The sequence below is a fragment of the Macrobrachium nipponense genome, chromosome 15 (genome assembly GCF_015104395.2).
Source record: "Macrobrachium nipponense isolate FS-2020 chromosome 15, ASM1510439v2, whole genome shotgun sequence".
NCBI classification, from domain to species: domain Eukaryota; kingdom Metazoa; phylum Arthropoda; class Malacostraca; order Decapoda; family Palaemonidae; genus Macrobrachium; species Macrobrachium nipponense.
In genome coordinates this window covers 35,650,930-35,663,792 of record NC_087208.1, presented here as the reverse complement: position 1 = coordinate 35,663,792, position 12,863 = coordinate 35,650,930, and positions in this window count along the sequence as shown.

Below are 12,863 nucleotides of genomic sequence, written 5' to 3'. Positions count from 1 at the left end.
GCACTCAAAATATTATCTTAGCACCTGCAAACACGGCGTGTATATCAAAGGAAAATTCTATAAGTCTTCTAATACCCTAAAATCAGTTTTAGATAATAAAGAGACAGACAGAGTAGTCACTTACATTGAAGAACCAATCACCTGTCTCATGAACCAAGAAATAATACATGCAACCCAACAGAACTCTCGCTCGCCCGTAATATCAGCTTGCACGCAAACTCTCGAGCCGAACGTAACTTCGAACATATTAGTGCGTGTAAAGAAAAACCTTGCCAGGATCTGAAACGTTAATCCTTTCCGAAACTCTGAAAACACACGGATTATCCGTCACACAAAGCCATTTATACAGTCGGCTCACAACAACGTCACATCGAAGTCTGTAATCATTTGAATACCACTTTAGTAATCCACAAAAATCAACATATCTTGGATGCGGAAGTTTATAAACATCGCATTCTTACCGTAGCTGAGATAAATCACGCTCAATCAGTTGCGGATGAATAACCCTTTTGCAATCTATAAAGAACAAAATCAATAAGGACATTCAGAAGAAGAAATTCAGCAGAAATTTTTTAATCTTTTAACTGAATATCATGATGTTTTTTCCACTACGGATGGAACTTTAGGAAAAACGGATGTCATCGAGCATCAAATAAGGCTCAAGGACAAACAGAAAGTAATCTATGTACCTTCGTACCGACTTCCTATGAAATTTCAGAATGAGATAACAGAGGAAGTAGGTAAACAAAATGCTAAAAGAAGGAGTCATTAGGAAATCAAAACAGCCCTTATAATTTTCCATTAATAGTAGTACCGAAAAAAGATCGAACTTGGCGAATATGCGTCGATTTTCGTCGTTTAAATGAAGAAACAATCCCTGACCGATTCCCAGTACCATGTACTGATGTATCCTATCTCTACTAGGTCAGAACAAATATTTCACCAGCTTGGACCTACTAAAAGGATTTCATCAGATTCCGTTGGAACAAGAGAGTATCCCATACACCTGCCTTCAGCGCAGCCAGGGGACATTATGAATTTTTGCGTATGCCTTTTGGTTTACGTTGTGCTCCCATAACAAATTTTACTCGATGATAAACATTGTGTTTGGAGACTTGTTAGGAGATATCCTACATGCCTACATGGACGACCTAGTAATCTTTTCCAATACATTAGAAGAACATCTACGTAAATTAGAGTTAGTGCTACAAAGACTAAGGCAGCATAATTTAAGGGTAAAGATAAGGAAGTGTGAATTTTTTAAAACAGAACTAGTCTATTTAGGTTTCACGGTTTCTAGTGAAGGTCTTAAAGTAGTCCATGATAAGGTATCGGCTATCCGTAACTTTCCGATACCTACTAACGTCAAGGGAATACAGCAATTTTAGGGTGTAGCGGATACTATAGGAGGTTTATTAGGAACTACTCCATCATAGCCGCTCCCCTAACCGATCTTATAAAAAAGGGCGTAGATTTCATATGGTCTGAAATTCATCAACAGGCGTTCGATAAATTGAAAGATGAACTGTGTAGTTCTCCTATCTTGAAATTTCCTGACTTCGGTAAGGAATTCTTCATAGCAACAGACGTCTCAGACCTAGGAGTAGGGTGGGGTATTGCTTCAACAATATGATAACAGTTTTTCCCTATAGCTTTTTATTTACGTAAACTGAGACCTTCCGAAAGTAAATATGCAGTAATAGACAAGGAAGGGCTCGCTATTGTTAATTCACTTGTGCACTTTAAATTTATAATATACGGTTATCCCGTCAAGGTTCTCACTATCATAACCCTACCGACTTACTTTAAGGCTTTAGAGTCACAGCCCTAAGCGAACGCTCGGTGGCACATGATCATCCAGGACTTTGGCGCGAGGATCGGGTATTTACCTGGGAAAGCAAATATCATTGCTGACGCATTATCACGCAACCCCTCTTCATCTTGTACCGAGCCATTAGCTGAATTAATAGATATCTCAACCTCCACGCCCATTGTTTAAAACTATATCTGAACAGGAAGATCTGGGCTGGAGTGCTGAACTATTACAGACAGAACAAAGAAAAGATCCGCAAATAGAAAAAATCATCATTGCGTTAAATGGAAATCCAAAGGAAAAGGAATATATAAAGTATAAGCAGCAGAATTATATCATCAAAGATAATATCCTGTGTAGATCCGTGACGAGGAAAACCCGCAACACACCACAGTTGAATAACAACCAGGTGGTGGTACCTATCTCACTCATACCCACTGTCTTAAAATGGTTGCATGAAAATCCACTGCATGGACACCCGGGTTATTCCTTAATGTCACAAGAAAGCCAAATCCTTATTTTATTGGCATACGATGTTTACAGATATAAAAAAGCACATAGCAAATTGTCACACTTGTCAAGAATACAAAGTGCACACGAAGACACCTGTCAGCCTAGGGGCTTACCCCGTGCCAAACCTCAACCCTTTGAAAGAGTACATTTAGATTTATTGAACAGGATTTTACGAGTCAGACACAGGAAATAAGCACCTCCTAGTAATCTAGATGCTTTTGACTCGATATACAGAACTGATAGCGCTTAAAACAAAAACCGCAGTCGAGTGCGCTAGAAAGTTTTACGAGTGCTACATTTGTAAACATGGAATTCCACACACCATTATATCAGACTCGGGCGGGAGTTCAATAATCATTTCCTTAACTCCTTGTTCGAATTCCTTTGTATAAAGAAAATCAATACCATGATCTATCACCCCGAGTCTAATGGGCTAGTGGAAAGGGCAAATCGTAAGGTTTTAAACATTTTAAGGGTCACCTTAGGGGGGGGCAGACCCCAACTGGGACATTGCCATACCTGCGGTACTAAGCACACTTAATCACTCGTATCATGTGTCTATTAAAATGACACCGCACGAGGCACTGTACGGTATCCCAGCTAGAACACCTTTCCATGTACTAATGCCTACAACTAATTTATCAAATCCTCTAAAGGATGTTATGGATGCAAGCATAAGTCGATATAATATACTTCGTAAGAATCTAGAAGAAGCACAAATAATAATGAAAAAAAATCATGATAAAATAGCTAAGCCAACTAGAACATATGCCGTGGGCGATCAGGTATACATGTAAGTGTTTACATAATAAAAATATGGAATGTTAGTCCATATATATAAAAGTCTAAAACTAAAGAGGTCAACCAGATTGCTTGCAGGAATGTGATCAGACTAGAGACGCTAAAGATGACGTATACAATAAGTATGTAGGCTAAGATAACATGCCGTCACCTGTAGTCATTCAATTGTTTATAAACATTAGTCCAAGCTCCCTGCTTGAGACAACTACCCCGACCTATAATTCAAACGGCCTACGTGATCTGTAGCGTGTCTCATTTTGTGTTCATATGAAACTATGTCATTTGTATGTATGTTCATATGTTCGAACTACTGTCTGTTCCTTCATAACTTGTAACAGAGATGGTAGACGGGCAGAACAGAGTTAGCTATCGTCATTAGAAGACCTGTACCTCTTTACCTAAGCTTTATCATGTAGAGGAATAGGATTAGCCATCATCATTGGCAGAAGCGATCAAGCTATCGTTATTAGAAGACTTGTACAATCATATCTGATCTTCAGCATGTAAAACTTCAGAAGAATACATATATTTTTATATTTCGTGTTTTCTACAAGAACCTCCTCACCATGAGTTTAACACATCGTCGTAATAACTAACAAGATAATACCGACTTCGTAAGTGATCTACAAACCCCCAGACACTCCATTGAAGATGGAAGTGCATACCAACCGACTTAGCGTAAGATTATCGCTAGTCTAACATTACCTCATAGGGCGCCTTATCATACAAGGCACAAGCCCTAATATTGGTGGCCAGCGTACCAGAAGAACTCTACAACGTCCTACGAAGAAAAACCAAAAACGTCCTACGAAACAATAATAAATCATGTATCATAAGAAGTCAACGACGACGAAGCAGCAGATTCTTCAAGCAACCTAGTATCATCGTTAGTGAGCGACTTCAGAAAACAATAAGAACTCTTCAACGACGACGAAAGCAACAGATTCTTCAACCAACTTAGTATCATCGTTTAGTGAATAACTTCAAGAAACAAAACCGACGTGTCTTTTTCCTACGGCAACGCAAGCTTCGTCTCTCATTAGAATCATTCAAGAAAACATCGTTAGTGAGCGTTTCCGGCACTTCAAGAAACAAACCGAACGCGTCTGCAGCATCGGATCTTTCAAGGGCTCGAATCATCGAAACAACGCGCACGGAGGAAACTCAAGCCAAACCAGGTCATCCGCTAAATAGAGAAGGAGGACCAAGGCCGTGTGTCGTTATCGGAACACCGTGACTTCCCACAAAAGCAAGCTAAGTACAAAATTTTTTTATTCATTTGGAGTAACTTTGAGTTTTTTTTTTCCTTTACAGGTCGAATTTCGTTATTCCTGTGGCTGAAGTTACGAGACATTCATGATCTTACTTTTTTACAGAAATTATCTACATCATTGAGATTTCGCTACTGCGAGTTTTTTATATTTTGAGTGTCTGTTTCCAGAAGTTCTACTGAAATATCATAATCATATACTATGTTAATTTTATCATTTTGGTGATTGATATTAATCCCTTACGTAACAAATCATATTAAACAGTGAATATGCGTTTACGCAGTGGACGTCTGTATTTATACAGATGCATAGATAGGGTCGTTAAGCACAGTAGTGATTAGAAAACACACAAAAACAAGTGGAACACCCGTACAAATCTAGATAAATTAGAGGTAACACTATTTCGGGTCATGACAATAAAATGCTCCTTTGCAAGTCCCGATCGCAGTTTTAGCCTTGAGTTTTTTGAGTTATATAAATATCGAACCTCAATGACTCAACTTAACTTTAAAAAATATGGCTGGATTGCAAGGAATAACATGTCTGTAAAAAACTTTCATCAGGCTAAATGCGCTGACCAGGATCCCTCACTATTTCAATTTTAGCAAAGAATGAAGTACAAACAGTTAATATTGAATGCAGTAGTGTATAACTTGTCTTATTAGTAATCGCTCAGTTCCTAATAGTTCGTCATTCATTGCTTTATACGTAACCAGCTAAAAACACACAAATACGTTGCGATGGTAATAAAGAGAAGGATCTTAATTATTACACAAAAAAAAAAAATAGAAACAGTAGCCCGTTCAGAATCAAACAAGCAAACTCGGTGACTGTGTCACCTAGTCAAGCGGTCAAGGTCAGTCAAAAACTGCCGAAGTGTTCAAAGCATAGCAAATTCCATACAATAAGCGACTCTAGCAGAGTGGGGAAAAGCGATGTTGGTTTATACATGCCAATATCTTTTTGAATTAAAAAGGATTTTTCCTATGAAACACACGACCGTATAAAGTAATCAGAGCAGGTTTTCGTTTTTTTTTTAATACTAAGTTTATTATAAGTATGGTGGATAAAGCCCGACTGTACGCGCCGTAAAAATTAGAATATCTTGTTTATTCCTTTAGTACACGTAATATCCTGTATTTAACGGACTCCACCGTCTGTTGTTCGAACTTCCCTAATGAGAAGTCCGGATAAGCGAGCGTTACAGATACCTCTCTATAGTTATAAAAAAACATTGATCTGTATGTAGTGTAATTGTAAGATTCATCTAGGGGTATACAAAATATTATCTTACATCCTGCAAAATAAGGCGTGTTTATCAAAGGGAAATCCTATAAACCTTCAAACATATCAAAATCATTTGAACAAAAAAGAGACAATTAATCAAATAATAACTTATATAAAGGAACAATACATTTGTCTCATAAATCGTAACATTGTTCAAGAAATGACCCAACAGAATTCTCCACAAACCGCAGTCGTAGTTTGCACGCAAAATCTTGAGAAGCATGCACCCTCGAATGTCTTAGTGCGTGTAAAAAGACTTTGCTGGGAAATGAAATTTTAATCCTTCCCGACACTCTGAAATATAACGATTTCCGCGAACAAAGCCCTAGACAACGGTTGACACAGCAACAAGTTAATCTAGTGATCCACAAACGTATACATATCGTGGATACGGAAGTTATAAATATCGCATTTTTTTTTTATTGCTGATAATTTTTAATCACGCCCAACCAGTCGTGGATGAATCTCTCTGATAATCTATCTAAAGTAATATCCGTAAAGTACCATTCAAGCAGAGGTGATTCAGCATAATTTTTTTTTTTTTATCTTCTACCTGAATACCAGGAAGTTTCTCCACTAGCGAGTGATCTCTGGGAGAAAAACGGATGTCATTGAAAACAAAATACGGTATAAGTGGACAAAACATAAAAGGCTTAGATAGGTTAACCTTCGTATAGAAGAATTCACACTGCAAATTTCAAAATAGAGATAAATGACAGAAGTTGAAATATGTTAGTAATAGGAGCCATTAGGAAATCAAATAGCCCATATAAATTTTTCCCTCAAACGTCATGTCACAAAAGATAGTTTCTTTTGTGACATGACGTTTGAGGGATAGTTTCCAGTGCCAAGTACCGACGACATCTTATCTCTGTTAGGTTTAGAATAAATTTTTTTTTTCACCAGCTTGGACTTACTTAAATGCTTTTACCAGATACCATTACCTAAGTGATTGTACCTCATACACCGTTTTCAGCACACTCAGGGGGGACATTATCAATTTTACGTATGCCTCCGGCTTACGTTGCGCCCCAATTACAATATAGTGTTTGGAGACTTTCAGGGGATACCCTACATGCTTATATGGTTGATCTTGTAATCTTTTCTAATACCTTAGAAGTACATTCACATAAAGTAGAGCTAGTGCTACAGAGACAAAGACAAATAATCTCAGAGTAAAATATCTAAATGTGAGTTTTTAAAAAACGAACATGTTTATCTAGGTTTTATGTGTCTATCAAGGTCTTAAAATAGTCCATGGTAAGGTGTCGGCTATTCATAACTTTCCGGTACCTATTAACGTAAAAGGGGGATACAGCACTTTGGCACTGTAGTGGGTATTACAATCGTATGTAAATATGTAACTCTTCAATCATGACAGCTCCTTTAACAGATCTTATGAAGAAGAGCGTAGATTTATTATGGTCTAAAAAGCATCAACAGGTGTTCGATGTCTTAAAAACGGAATAATGCAGCTCACCTAACTTAAAAACAAATCCTGATTTAATAAGGGAATTTTTTTTATTGCAAACAGACGCCTCAGACCAAGGTGGGGTAAGAGGGATACTACTTCAGCAATATGATAAACAGTTCTTTCCTATAGCTTTTTATTCATGTAAACTAAGCCCTCTGAAAGTAAATATGCAGTATAGGCAAGGAAGGGCTAGGTATCTTTAACACTAGTACATTTTAAGTCATAATCTATGGCTATCCTGATAAAGTCCTTACTGAACATGAGTCCTTTACCGAGTTTTTCAAAGGCTTTAATCACAGTCCAAAAGGAACTCGGTGACAAATGATCATTCAGGTCTTTGGAGCCAAGTTAAGATATCTACCTGGAAAAGCAATTATCATAGCTGACGCATTATCCCGCAATCCCGCACCATACAGCAAAGAACCATTAATTAGACTAAAAGATATAGAAACATCCGTGCTATTGTTTAAAACCGTATCTAAACAAGAAATTCCTTAACCAAAGAGATCGCGACCATTGAATATCTGGGTTGGAGCGCAGAACTGTTACAAACAAACTGAACAAAGCAGTGTCAACAGTGATAAGCAAAACAATAAACACCAAACAATAAACACTTCGAACGGAAACAAGGTCAGCAGCTAAGCAAACCAATACAAACCTTCGAACGGAAACAGGGTCAGCGGCTAAGCAAACCAATAAACACTTCGAGCAGAAACCCTAAAGCAAAAATATATTTAAAGTATGTGTATCAGAATATGTAATCAAATGTAATATTATATGTAGGTCCGTGACGAGAGGAAAACCCGAAGAACACAGCAGATGATACGAACGCCAGGTAGTAATAATAATCTCTTTCATACCAATCGTCATAAACTGGTTGCATTCCGTCATCCAGGGTTCCCTACTATGTCACAGAAAGCCAAATCACTGTTTTACTGGCCTACAATGCTTACAGATATAAAAAGCACATAACTGATTGTAACACGTGTCATGAAAACAAGGGACACACTAAGACACCTGTCAGTTAAGGGCCTATCCTGTGCCAAAATCAATCCTTGAAAGAATATGCGTAGAATTATTAACAGAGTTACGAGTCTGACAGAGCAAAATAAACACTTCTTAGTGCTAATAGTTCCTTGACACGTTATATAGAATTAATAGCACTAAAAACAAAAACAGCAATTGAGTGTGTTAGGAATATTTTTGAGTGCTAATCAGTAAACATGGAATTCAACACATAATAATCTGTGACTCGGGTGGTGTAAATCAATAATAATCTCCATAACGCGTTGTGTGAATTCCTTTCCATTAAGAAAACCAATAATATATTTTATCACCCAGAGTCAATCGGTTTGGTAGAATAACTGATAATTAAATAGAAGTGTCAATGTCTTACGAGTTACAACTCGTGATATTGGATCCGAACTGGATTATAGCGGTTCTCGCGGTTTTTTAAATCTTTATCATTTATATCTTGTATCTATAGAATTGATGCCGCAAGTAGCCTTATACGGTACGCCGCTAGAACACTTTTCCACATATTCAAGCCACCATTAATTTATCAAATATATATAAAAAAAACATATATAAATAAATAAATATAAAAAAAATAAGATAAATATGGATACAAGTGGAGTCAATATAATACACTCCGTAAGGAGTCGTAAGGGTTACAAATTATAATAAAAAAGGAATCACGATAAAATCAATAAGCAAAACGTAACCATAGATAATTAAATATCCAAATATATATGCGTAAAGATTTGAACTCTAACTTAACGCTTTAGTAATGACAAATAAGCTAAAAGTTCAAACACATATCCAAAATCTACTGACATATTGTCTGTCCCGGTGATTTATATTCGTAGTCAATGAAAAAAAAAAATTAAAAAAATAAATAAATAAAATAATAATAAATAAAATAAATAAAATAAAATAAAAGAGATTTTAAAGTCAGGAAGTCTAGAAGTGAAAATGTTATCTATGGAATAATCCTATATGAATCTTATACAGGGCTAATAATAATATTATAGAATTTGTATGGAAACCTTTTTCATATAGTTTTGAATAAGGAATATTTAATTTAACATAATTACAATTATGCAGATTTCCAACATGAAAACTAATATATTGTTCAATTTTTGGTACTGTTTTTTTTTTTTTTTTTCAGACATTTTTTTCGTGTGGGTCGAGTATTAAAAGTAATAAATTTATCCTAAAGTCGTATTTATTACAGCAAGTAACGTAACTCTTAGCTGGCTGAGAGCAATCTCCTGCCAAGTGACGACGTCATCATTGCCGTATCAGTATTTGTTCCTTTTAACCTCAATAATCTGCTTACACAGGCTTCATCTCGCGCTTGCAAAAGCAGATTGACTGGAGAAAGGAATGCCTAGCCCGAACTTCTCATGGGCAAGGCAGACATGTCTATCCGTATGCGCAATGCAACTTTAGCTAAGGAGTTGCAATCATTTTAAAATTAATAACAAAATAAGCAAATAGAATTTCTATAACAACAAAATGAATTAATTTTTCTGAACCTCATAGACATTTAGAAGTATCAAGATATATATATGAAATATTTACTTGCAACATTAGCCTATTACAATTCAGTAAAACATTCATGGGAAAATGGGAAAATTCATATTTTCTTGAAAAACCCAAAGTTTATTTAGAAATTAGTTACATAGTGGGTTTTTTCGTTACATCTCCTACCTATTAATAAAGTTTTTAAAATTAACCTCAGAGGATGCGCGCAAGAAAATTGAATATGAAACTTTTGTTAGGGCACATAGGATCAGATTTTATCACAACTTAATTTCAGTTAGCATAGAGAAATACAGAATCATGATTAATCTTCTCTTTGACTCTTATGTTGCCTGACAATCTTACAAATAGCTCCGTTTTCCACTTCTTTGTCTAGTAACTTACTACCAGTAATATCGAATTTTCTTTGAGATTCGTAATGATATCTATTTATTTTTTATAATTATGGATATTTTTACAGTCCTCATAGACCTGGATAGGTTCACTCATTGTTAATGCCATGGATAAAAAAGTTTGTACAGCTGACTCTTTTGAATTCCAAAATATCAGCGAATTCATGTGGGTTAAGTCTGGTCTAAATGGCTCTCTCCCCTCCCCTGTATTTGGATGTCGTCTGAATTTACTTTGCCCTTGTGACAAGTATAATTTCACTTGCAGGCTGATTAATGGAACCTGTTACAGTATCCTGCAGTACGAGAGTTTCACATCGCAACTTCGAAAAGTCGTTCGTCGCTGCGGACGACGGCAGTTGAGTAACAACCGCCTACAATGTGAAAGGAATAAGCACCATCATGGACTTCTTCGACCTACACCGTATCTCGTCGTTAATCTCGTTTTAATGCGGAACGCTCCGGCTACTGTCGGAAATCGACTACGAAAGGGACATACTTCCGACAAATTACGACCCGAAGGATATTCAACTCTACTTTGCTGGCGAAGGACTCGTGCTGGGATGTTTTTTTATTCATCGCGAACGTAATCGTGTAGCTTAGGATGCAGAGAATAAGTATGAGCGCAAAAATAGAAACGTTGGACCACCCGCCCAGGCAAATTTTCCCCTTGTTTTAACCCTGTGAAATAGGCCGTTTCATTGGGCTATAGGTGGTTGTCTGGAACTGTGTAATGGACGAAAAGTGGTTCGAAAGCTAGTTAAATGTGAAGTAGTATAACCTCGGTCATGTATCCTATATATATAAAGTATCATGTATCCTATACAGTAAGTCCTCGGGTTACGCTGGTCTCGACTTACGATGTTTCGTGGTTACGAACGCGCCCCCATAAAAATATAAAAAATAATATTTTGCGTCGTTCCGTCTTAACGCGGTTTAGCGTCGTAAGCAACGTAAACAAACGCGAACTAGTTCCGGGCGCACGGCGGAAGAATACGCTTTGTGGGGGAGAGGACGGCATCGCTTCGCTACGCTCATTCCTCGCCCATACGCCATTTTGGTTGTTTACACTGCCTCTCTCTCCCTCGTGTTGTATCGTTTTTGTAACTTTTTGCTCTTTGTTATGGCTCCCAAGCGCAAGGCGGACTCTTCTGATGGTAGTGCATCGAAGAAAAGAAAGGCCATCACCATGGAAATTAAGTGGACATTATAAAGCGATCTGAGAAGGGAGAAACGCCAACAAACATTGGCCGCTCGCTTGGCCTTAGCCGTTCGACCGTTGCTACCATTATCAAAGATAAAAGAGCGCATCGTTGAACATGTGAAAGGATCTGCTCCTATGAAAGCGACAGTGATAACTAAGCAGCGTAGTGGTCTAATAATTGAAATGGAAAGGTTATTGGTGCTTTGGTTGGAAGACCAAATCAACGGCGTATCCCAGTCAGCCTTATGGTGATTCAGGAGAAGGCGAAAGATTGTTTGAAGCGTTGAAAAAAGAAAAGGGGGAGGGAAGTGAAAGTGAAGAGTTTGTGGCTAGTAGGGGTTGGTTTATGCGATTTAAGGCTCGGGCCAATTACCATAACCTTAAATTGCAAGGTGAAGCTGCTAGTGGGGATGAGAAAGCAGCGAGTGAATTTCCTAAAGCGTTGTCTGAGATAATTAAGGAGGGGGGTTATTCTGCTCAGCAAGTGTTTAACGTAGACGAGACAGGTTTGTTTTGGAAACGTATGCCTAACCGCACTTACATCGCCAGGAGGAGAAGTCAGCACACCCGACCGGTCATAAAGCCAGCAAGGAGAGGCTAACTTTACTTCTTGGGGGTAATGCTGCTGGCGACTTCAAACTGAAGCCCTTGTTGGTGTATCAGGCTGAAAATCCAAGGGCACTCAAGGGCATTTGGAAGGGTCAACTACCAGTAATTTGGAAGTCCAACAAGAAGGCATGGGTGACACTTGCAGTGTTTGAGGGACTGGTTCGTAAACCATTTTGTTCCAAGTGTGGAGCGGTATTGCGCCTCCAAAGGTATCCCCTTTAAGGTGTTGCTAGTGCTGGACAATGCCCTGGACACCCTGCCCAGCTGGGAGACTTCAACCCTAATGTCAAGGTGGTTTACCTTCCACCTAATACCACCCGGCCCTTTTACAGCCTATGGACCAAGGAGTGATTGCTTCGTTCAAGGCCTACTACCTACGAAGGACAATTGCTATGGCTTTACAGGCAACTGAAACCAAGAAGGACTTGACTCTGAAGGACTTTTGGAAATCCTACAACATCCTGATGCTGTAAAGAACATTGCTAATTCCTGGGAGGAGGTTAAGCAAACAAACATGAATGGTGTCTGGAAGAAAATTTGTCCTCAATTTGTGAATGATTTCCATGGGTTTGAGGACACAGTTCAGCTAGTTGTCAAGAACGTTGTTGCCCTGAGTAAGGAATCAATTTGGAGATGGAGGTTGATGATGTTACAGAGCTGCTGGAGTCTCATGGCGAGGAGTTATCTGCTGAGGACCTGATACAACTGGAGAGCAGATAATAGAGGAAGAAGAAGAAGCACCCACCCCAGAGCCTAAGGCTTTCACAAGGCAGGACTTGATAAGAGGTTTTACAGAGTTGCAGCAAGCGTTGTCAACTTTTGAGGCTCAGGATCCCAACTTGGACAGGTCACTAGGGTTCCAGAGGCGTCATGGATTTGATGCAGTTACAAGGAGATCTTGGATGAAAGAGGTCGCTCTCTGTTCCAGACTAACCTGGAGCAGTATTTTAAGAAG